The 9400-nt window shown below is 48.3% G+C and overlaps 1 protein-coding gene across 1 annotated transcript in view; it reads right to left on the reverse strand.

Annotated features, from left to right (window-relative positions):
- TEX2 (testis expressed 2) overlaps positions 1–8021 on the reverse strand; it is a 104054-nt gene extending 96033 nt beyond the window's left edge. The window contains exon 1 of the mRNA XM_046674762.1: positions 7890–8021. The gene's annotated coding sequence lies outside the window, so the exon portion shown is untranslated. The remainder of the gene's footprint in view (positions 1–7889) is intronic.
- Positions 8022–9400: the final 1379 nt, after the last annotated feature.

Below are 9400 nucleotides of genomic sequence, written 5' to 3' on the forward strand. Positions count from 1 at the left end.
ATAAAAGCCAACAGCACTTGGTAAAGGACTAGATGAAAGCCAGCTTGCATCTGCAGTGAAGAGAAATGTCAACTACCTCTGGCAGAAAACCCTGGCTGTGCATACTCTGCAGGTCACTGGTATTACACTTCCCTTGGCACCTATTTTTCATAATTTCCAGATAAATTAAAGCCATTCTCCTCATTTGCTCTTAAAACTATTCCTGAAAACTGTCATCCATTTTTGAGACATATATATCAAGCATCTACTATATGGTGGGGACAAAGAGGTGACCAAGACAGCCCAGGCCCTTGTCATGTCTCTTCTGAGCCTCTGTATCCCCCTGAAGCAAACACAACTCCCAAGACTGGGGTCATCCTACTTGCTGAAACCTTCATATGAGTCACTTAACAGACTCGTCTCTACCTTTTAGAGACAATCCACACTGCAACAAGCAGCACAAGCACTTTCCACTGGGAGATTCACTCCTCATTTCATAAGATCCTCAGCCCCAAGAGACAACAGGGCATCAAATCTAACCTGTCCAAGTCTTTGAACCACTAAAATCTTGGCCTTATTTACTCAGTTCTTTTTTTTTTTTTTTTGAGGAAGATTAGCCCTGAGCTAACATCTGTGGCCAATCCTCCTCTTTTTGCTGAGGAAGACTGGCCCTGAGCTAACATCCGTGCCCATCTTCCTCTGCTTCTATATGTGGGATGCCTATCACAGCATGGCTTGCCAAGAGGTGCCATGTCCACACCCGGGATCCGAACTGGCGAACCCCGGGCTGCTGAAGTGGAACATGCAAACTTAACCGCTGCGCCACCAGGCCAGCCCCTAAGGTTCATAGTATTTTACTGAACATCCCAAGCCAGGCCAAAGAACCAAAGCCAGTGACTCCTTTTATGAAGTTCTCCCCCTATTCGATCCCAGGGTGTGGCTCTTTCTCTGGATGAGAAAGCACCACAGCAAATCTCGTCGGCACTGGGGTTCAGGCAGGTACTGCACACAGCAGCTCCGAGCGGTCATGTTTGATCACCTGGTAATAAGGCCACTGGCCTCTGCCTCCTCTTATCAGAAAAAAAGCTAAAAATCGACCTCCCATATCAAGACACTAAAGCAGACAACTGCAGGAAGGAGCAGAGGAACAAGTGCTTCCAGTCCACCCCTGCTTCAAGCGGAGCAGTGCACCCACGGCAGAGGCTCCCACAGGTAGGGCCAAGGCAACAAGGCAAGTGCGCCCCAGGTCCAAGTGCTAAATGGTTAGCACACTACAGACCATCCAACACCAAGCTACCTCAGAATGCCTCCAGTGGACACGCATATTCGCCATCCCAGGATTACCTTCAGCCCTAAGGTTACTTTACACACGGAATGGTGCAAAATGTTGACCAAGAACAGAAGCTCATCCACTCCAGGTCAAGTTCCCCACGGCACGAGAGTCAGCAAACCCCTACCCACAGCCCTTCCTGTACATGCCAGGCACTGTCTCAGGACGTTCCTGACATTAGCACAAGCAGTCCTCACAGCCACCTGGAGGTGGGAAACTGAGGCACCGAGAAGTTAAGAAATTCCTAAGGCCCCTCAAGCAGTGTGTGGCTCCTGAGCCCTGGCTCTTCACCTCTACACTGCACTGATCTCTCCGTGACATGCCAGCCTTTCCCATCTTCACCCCTCCTTGCTGCAGCCACACTTTCCACATGTTGCTCCCTCTCTTGACACGCTCTTCCCAACATACCCAGTTGCTGGCTCCCTCCCTTTATTCCTTCTCAGTGCTCTGTTCTCTTCCTTCAATGGACGATTTCACATTTATCCCAACTTAATATATAACATGCGTAAATCTGTTGACTTGTTTATTGTCTAGACTAGATAATGTGCTATGTACCAACAGGGACCACATCTATTTTGCTCCCCAATGGATTTCCAATGCCAAGCACAATAGATGGCTCAGTAGACGCTCAAACACTTGAATGACTGATAATCAATGTCCAGTCAGTCCTTTCATTGGAAACTTTTTTAAATTCTCTATTTTAAGCACTAAATGACAAACGTAACCACCTTTAGGAACACTGCTTAAAAGACAACATTAGATGTAAGAAAGGACTTAAAATTGAATAAGAGAACAGGCCAGCTTACATCAGCTTTAAGAAACCAAAGAGAAATGAAACTTATAAAAGGCATATTGTGATTCTAAAAGGTTATCTGCAGGAGCAATCCAAGGCTTGGGTTTAAATCTCAAATCCTAAATAAGCTTATGACTGAAGAACACTCCTCTTGCCCAGTGCTGTTCTCAACTGTTAGGATAAGCTGGGGAGGCACTCAAGTACTTCCAATAATCTTATTAGCAGAAAGCCCTTGAACCAATATCCAGGCAAACCCAACAGACAAAGGTCCCCTGGCTGTTTCAAAGCCCACCCATGTTTCCCATCCCACCAGCTTCCACATGGAAAGGTTATTCTTCTCTCAACAATCCCACTTATGCTCACAGTGACCTCGCCTATGGCTTCTGTTAACCAAAGAAAAATCTTCCATTTCAGGGACTTAATGAAGTCTTCCGCAACTTCCATAGGGGTTCTTCTTTAGGTTTAACAAAGTTCTCCCAACATACAGCAGATGTCTTGAACAAGAACTCAGAATTTAAACAGGTGTCAGTACACAATAAAAGACTAGACGTTTATGATCTCAAAGCAGAGGGAATCTTACTTCTTAAACTGGGAAAGCTTCCAGGGTGCAGGGTTTGAGAGGATTCCAATATGAGAAAGGGTCCACCTGGAACAACCAGAGAACTCATACTGGGGAACAACATAAGCCTGAGTTCTAGTCCCAATAAGCCCTTGTCCTTGCTGTGTGATCCTGGACAAGTTACTTCTCCGAACTTCAGTTCCTTTATCTTAAAATAAGATTGATAACAGTATCTACTACTCATAGGGCGATGTGAGGTTTAAAAGTAGCTACAGTGCCTGGCACACAGCAATTTTCCACAAATAACAGTTACTCATATTGTTATCACCTGCCTGTTGTTTTCTGCTTTACAAAGCACTATCACAAACACCCAAGAGAGACTTCAGGAGTCCTGAATGAAGTCATTTCCTTTCAATCATTTAACTTCTCAGATCCTTCAATTCATAAACTCACATAATCTATGACACTGTGATGGAAGGAGTGGAGGGAGGAGACTAAGAAATCAGGTCTTTATTTTGGAAAAGAGATCCTCAAGGCCCAGAGTGGTGAAATCATGTGCCCAACAATAAACATAATAACAGAATAAACCCCCAGGATAAACAGGATAACAGGTGAAACTCCCAGGACTGGAAGCAAGCCTCTTGACGCCAACTGCAGTGCTCTCTCTGCCTCACCCATTGCTAGTAATGGGCTTCTGTACTTTCATGACCTCCTAGCATCCCTCTGATTAATGGTGTCTCACAGATATTTCATGCAATAAGCATCATAAGCAGTTTGGAAAGGGGCAACACAGAATCTTGTATATAACCTTGAAGTGCTTTAAAATTCACATGTAAGAGTATTCACTTCAGCACGGGTTTCCAATCTTCTTATAATGATATTTATTTTTAACTTGGGATTTAAAGTTAACTAAGACTTAATGAACAGGCAGGACAAAGGGAGCTGTCTATCCATGGCTCGTTAGCTCCTGAAGTTAATGCTTCTCACAGGGACAAGAGTCAGCCAAAGGACAGAGCTCCAGACAAATTAGAAAATGTTGCTCCTGCGCACAGATCATGGATTACTGCCTGGGCTCCAAGTAGCAAATCTTATCAGATGCTCCCCAGCTTTACCCTATAGCCACCGACCAGTTAACCATATATTCTGTCATTTGACAGCATCAACTGTTACTGGGTGCTCACTATGTGCTAGGCACATAGTGACTCATGCAATCCTCACAACTATCTATAAAGAATGTATTACCATAGTTCACCTAATCTAAGACCCCACTGACTGGAAAACATCCCTTTATTTTATGCACAAAAAAAGGAAGTCACTGCCAACTACAACTGTATGCCCCCATAGATTATACTTTTTTTCTAGAAATGTTAAGATGAGACAAATTGTACTATCAGCATTGTTGAAATGTGTCCCATTTTATGGATAAAGAAACTGAGGTATAGAGAGAAAAAATAATTTGCCAAGGTCATAGAGCTCGTAAGTGAAAGCCCTGGGATATAGACTTGGTAAGTCTGGACACCTTTTCACAGCAGTAAACTTAAATTTCCCGACAGCCACGTGAATTACCCAAAAATGCACCAGGCAGAGAGGCAGGACATGGGGTGCTAATTCTTGCTCCACCTGGAGCATATTAACTGTAGCAATTCTCTGAATATCTCTGAACGTGACCTTTCACACGTCCAAAGAAGGCACTGTGCAAGACTATCTCTAATAAATTGCCTTTCCTCTTTTTGAGAAAAGCAACACAGTACAATGGAAAAAGCATGTTTTGGAATCGGAGAGTCCTAGATTGAAATTCTTGCTCCGTCATCTAACCAACTTATCACCCTGAGCATGAATTATCTGAGCCTTAGTTTCCTCTTCTATAAAATGAGGCTACCACCACCATCTAGCTCCCATAGACTAGAGCTGCTCACAGACTGCGGAGGATACACACACAAAAGGAGAAAGCAGTACATGGCACAGTTGGAAGTCAACTCTCTTTTCTATACTACCTGCCTTCTGCTCTAGGACAGAATCAAAAAACAAACACTCCCTGTGACCTCAACAATTCCCAATGGGGACCCTCAGGAGAGAATAAGGATCAGACAGGAGAGAGCAGACCCTGAGGGATACTCAGGCAAAGAAAATGAACTGGAAGCACCTGGAGGACAGGAAGAGTGTTTGTTTAATGAATTCCCAAACTTCTGAATAAATGAATTGATAAGGGGAAAAAAAGAAAGAAGAGGAACTTAAGTCCATCAAAAGATACTGATGAACAGGGAACTGGCCCCATGGCCGAGTTTTTAAGTTCCCGCGTTCTGCTTCGGCAGCCCAGGGTTTCGCTGGTTCGGATCCTGAGCACGGACATGGCACCGCTCATCAGGCCACACTGAGGTGGCGTCCCTCATGCCACAACCAGAAGGACTCACAACTAAAAATATACAACTATGTACTGGGAGGCTTGGGAGAAAAAGGAAAAATAAAATCTTTAAAAAAAAAAAGATGAACAGATATGAGGACGAAGATAGTTTTATACCAAACCTGACACACAAAACCAGTCTGTGAAGATGCAGTTTGATACCAGAAATGACCTACAGGGTTAAGAATTTCCTGGTTGTGGGGCTAGCCCAGTGAGGCAGCAGTTAAGTATGCACATTCCACTTTGGCGGCCTGGGGTTTGCCAGTTTAGATCCCAGGTGCGGACCTACACACTGCTTGCAGAGCCATGCTGTGGCAGGCATCCCATATGTGAAGTGGAGGAAGATGGGCACAGATGTTAGTTCAGGGCCAGTCTTCCTCAGCAAAAAGAGGATTGGCAGGAGATGTTAGTTCAAGGCTAATCATCCTCAAAAAAAAACCAAAATCATAAGAATTTCCTGGTTGCTCTGTTTCATTCTTATATTAAGTAATATTCCATGCATTTCTCCCTTTCTTTCCTCAAGAGCTTCAGAAAATCCTCAGAAGATGAGAGTTTTTGACTTGAAGGAAGGCAAAATAAGTCATTCAAACTTTCGATCTGTTTTTTTCCTCCTTGGTACCCATAATGGTATGCAGTTTCTGGCACATGGCTGACTCTCAATGACAATTCGTCAAATTAATATTTTTGGATTATGTGTAATTTCTTTTTGACCAAAACTCCAAAACATCCTATATATTTATTCTACCTAAAAGGCCTAATCTTTCCTGCTTCTTCTCCAGAAGCATTCTAAAAACAGAATCTCAGGGAGGCCCGGTGGCACAGCGGTTGAGTGCACACGTTCCACTTCGGTGGCCCAGGGTTCTCCGGTTTGGATCCCAGGTGCGGACATGGCACCGCTTGGCACGCCATGCTGTGGTAGGCGTCCCACGTACAAAGGAAAGGAAGATGGGCACAGATGTTAGCTCAGGGTCAGGCTTCCTCAGCAAAAAGAGGAAGACTGGCAGTAGTTAGCTCAGGGCTAATCTTCCTCAAAAAAATAAAAAGTAAAAAATAATCTCTAATAACAAACAATACGCTTGGTATATGCTACGTCTCCAATCCTCTCGCACGGTAACATTCTACTCGCTTTTCAAACCTCCAACAAGGCCCAGTACACTCAACCCAGCCAAACTCCTGCACATTCTCTTCCTTCTTGTCTGTCCCAGCCCTTGGGTTACTGGTCAGCTGTCTCACTTACCAGCATCTTCAGATCTGAATCAGTTTGTTAATCTCCTTCCTCTCAGGCACAGCACCTTTTCCTGGAGGTAGACGGGCAGGCAAGCTGAGTTCACCCAGAGCACCCCCACACTCTCCCTTCAAGCCTTCACTCAACTCTCTGAGAGGCCCGTGTGCAATAAAGAACTAGATGGCAAAAAATCCCACTCTATCCCCATCGCCTCAGGAGGCTCACCTGTTTTCCATAAGTTTAAACCAACTACAAACTTTTGGAAGAATTTGAAAGAATACTGAAATAGTTTAAGGGTTGGGTAAAAAGAGCTAACAGAAATGGTGGTTTTGCTCTTCCAATACCTCCTGTGCGATAAGATTCACTGTGTCATCGGGCTCTGAACCCACAAAACTGGACTCCTCAAACATTCCATATTCCTGAGTTCAAGGACCATTTGCCCCTCTGTTTCTCCTTATTGGTTTCCATAAAAAGGCATTCGTTGTTTCCCTTCCAGTTTATATCTGGTTCCTGAAAGGACTCCTTTAAATCTTTTGATGAAATCATCAAAACATGCCAAGTCTGTTCCTTTCAGTTCTCGTGCAGAGCAGCCATGGCGTTAAGACCTAGGACTTCCAACATGAATATGGCACCACTCCTGCCTTCAAGGGACCCACACTTTTCCCGCAGCTCTAAAAAAGTACGTCCTCCCTGTGCAGTGTCTGTAAAACGTAGTGACAAAGTACTTCTTAGCTTTGGAGAAAGAACGAGAACGGAAACAGACTTTGCCCTTACATTTGATGCCCTGCAACCATAACAGTAGTTTAACCATGACTCGGGGGCTGTTTTCCAAAAATCATTTTCCAAAGGGGGAAACCCCCCAACTCCCACGTCAGCCCTGCGTGCAGGGCAACTGAAATCAGCTGTTCGTACCTTCTCCCGGTCCCACATTCGTGTGCTCACCAGCAGCCACACACTCCACCATCACACCCGCGCTCCCGGCAGGGCACCTGGCGTTAGGCCTTAGCCTAATGTCACTTGAAAACCTCCCGATCCCCAGGTTTCGGCACGCCGTCGCCCCCTAAGACACGCAAACCACCCCATGGCCGCCGCGATTTCCAGGAGTTGGAGACAAACAACCCGAGGCGCAGACCGCCTCTGACAGATCCGCGTAAAAGTAACTGCGGTTCCCGACTTGCGAGCCTTTCGAGACGTGCGCGAGGGGGGCGGGAGAAACCCGGGGCCCCATTCATGGAATTACGAGCTGTTTTCCCCTAGTTGGCGTGTGGACGGTCCTCCCTGCCCGGGCCGAGGGCCGAGCCCCAAGCCCCGAGCCCGCGGACCGCAGGTGGGGAGGGGACGCGCCGGCGGGCACCTCGGGCCGGGGTCAAGCCCAGACCGCCCCGACACGGCCTCACGAAAGAAGGGCTGGCCCGGGGTGTCGCGAGGGGGCGTCCAGTCAACACCCAGGCTGTGACAGCGGGGCGGGGCCCTGGGAGCCGGACCCCGCGCTCCGCCGCGCCAACGGCCGCCGTCCCCGGGACCCGAGGGGTCGGGCCCCTAGCCCGGGCCTTCTCCGCAGGCGTTCCCCCTACCGCCCCGCCCGGCGCCGGGCGCGCTCACCCCGGATCCGCTGGCTGCCTCATTGTATTGCGCCGGGGCCCGTGCTCCGCGGCCGCCGCGGCTCCGGCTCCGGCTCCGGCTCCGGCTCGGGCTCCGGCTGCCGTCCAGCCGCCCGCCCCCGGGCACCGGCCGCCCCGCCCCGTCGGCGGACCCGCCCCGCGCCCGCGGCCGCCGCCGCCAACCAGAGGGCGACGGGGGTGGGGCAGGCCGCGCGCCAGGCCCGGCCAATCCAGCCCCTACCCGTGCGCCGAGGAGCGGCCGCGGAAATGGGTGGGCGATTGGTCAGGTCTGTTAAAGGGGCCGCCGCCCACCGGGCTGGGGAGAGGCGGGCCGTAGGATTACCTGGAAGGGTCCCGGGTGGGAGGGCTGAGAGTTTCTCTTTTCCAACCTGGCTGCAGCTTTTTCCCCAGCTCTTTGCCCTTATAAATATCCTCTTCCTGCAGTCTAGCAACAAGTGAAGATGGAACTTGCCGCTTTCAGAGGGAGAAACTGAGGCTCCAAGAACTCGGGGTCTCCTGCTGAGCAAATTCGCTCGAATTTGGGTCTTAGAGGGTCATGAGACATACCTATCCCCGTACAATCCCAGAAAGTGGCTGAAAAAGGCACATTCTCAGCCTCACCCTGGAGGATGTTAATATGCAGATTCCTAGGTCCCACCCCAGAGCCTCTAATTCCCTACGTCTGGAATGGGACTGGGGAAAATATACATTTCTCAACACCCCTCCCCCGAGATGATTCTGATGTAGGTGGTACGAGAGCCAGACTCAGGTGCATATTGCGAGTCCATCATTGTAATGAAATGCAAATTCAACTGCCAAAAATAAAGCTAAACTCTTTTTTATCTTCAGAATCAGTAATATGGTTGGGAGACTTGCTGCTTGAGCGGAGGTCGCCTACTGAGAAACTCCGTAACAGTTTCCTGAGTGCCCCTTACTAAGAACTGAATTTGAAGCGCACTGGACTGAGCTGAAGCAACAAGGCAGTCTTGTTCTCTGACTTGTGAGAGAATGGTTAAACATCTTAATGGCAAACACACCCTTCATCACTGCCATCACCAGGCCCAGTCATAACCCTGGGAGGGTGCCTGGCCCTTCTGGAGCTTCATTCCAATGCCATCAAGCCCTGCCTACCCACGCCACATTCTCTCCCCATCCTAGTGTCCCAGACACACATCTGACCTAGAAATCACTGCCTTCAAATTGAAGGTCATGGAGCTGGCCAGGTGGCGCAGCAGTTAAGTGCGCATGTTCTGCTTCCACGACTGAAGGTTTGCCCGTTCAGATCCTGGGTGCAGACATGGCACTGCTTGGTAAGCCATGCTGTGGCAGGTGTCCCACATATAAAGTAGAGGAAGATGGGCAGGAATGTTAGCTCAGGGCCAGTCTTCCTCAGCAAAAAGAGGAGGATTGGCAGCAGATGTTCGCTCAGGGCTAATCTTCCAAAAAAAAATTGAAGGTCAGCCCCCTTCCACCCAGACCCCTCTTTTGAGGAGCAAATGGCCTCCACAGAAC

Source organism: Equus quagga, chromosome 11 (assembly GCF_021613505.1).
Source record: "Equus quagga isolate Etosha38 chromosome 11, UCLA_HA_Equagga_1.0, whole genome shotgun sequence".
In the NCBI taxonomy this organism is placed as follows: Eukaryota; Metazoa; Chordata; class Mammalia; order Perissodactyla; family Equidae; genus Equus; species Equus quagga.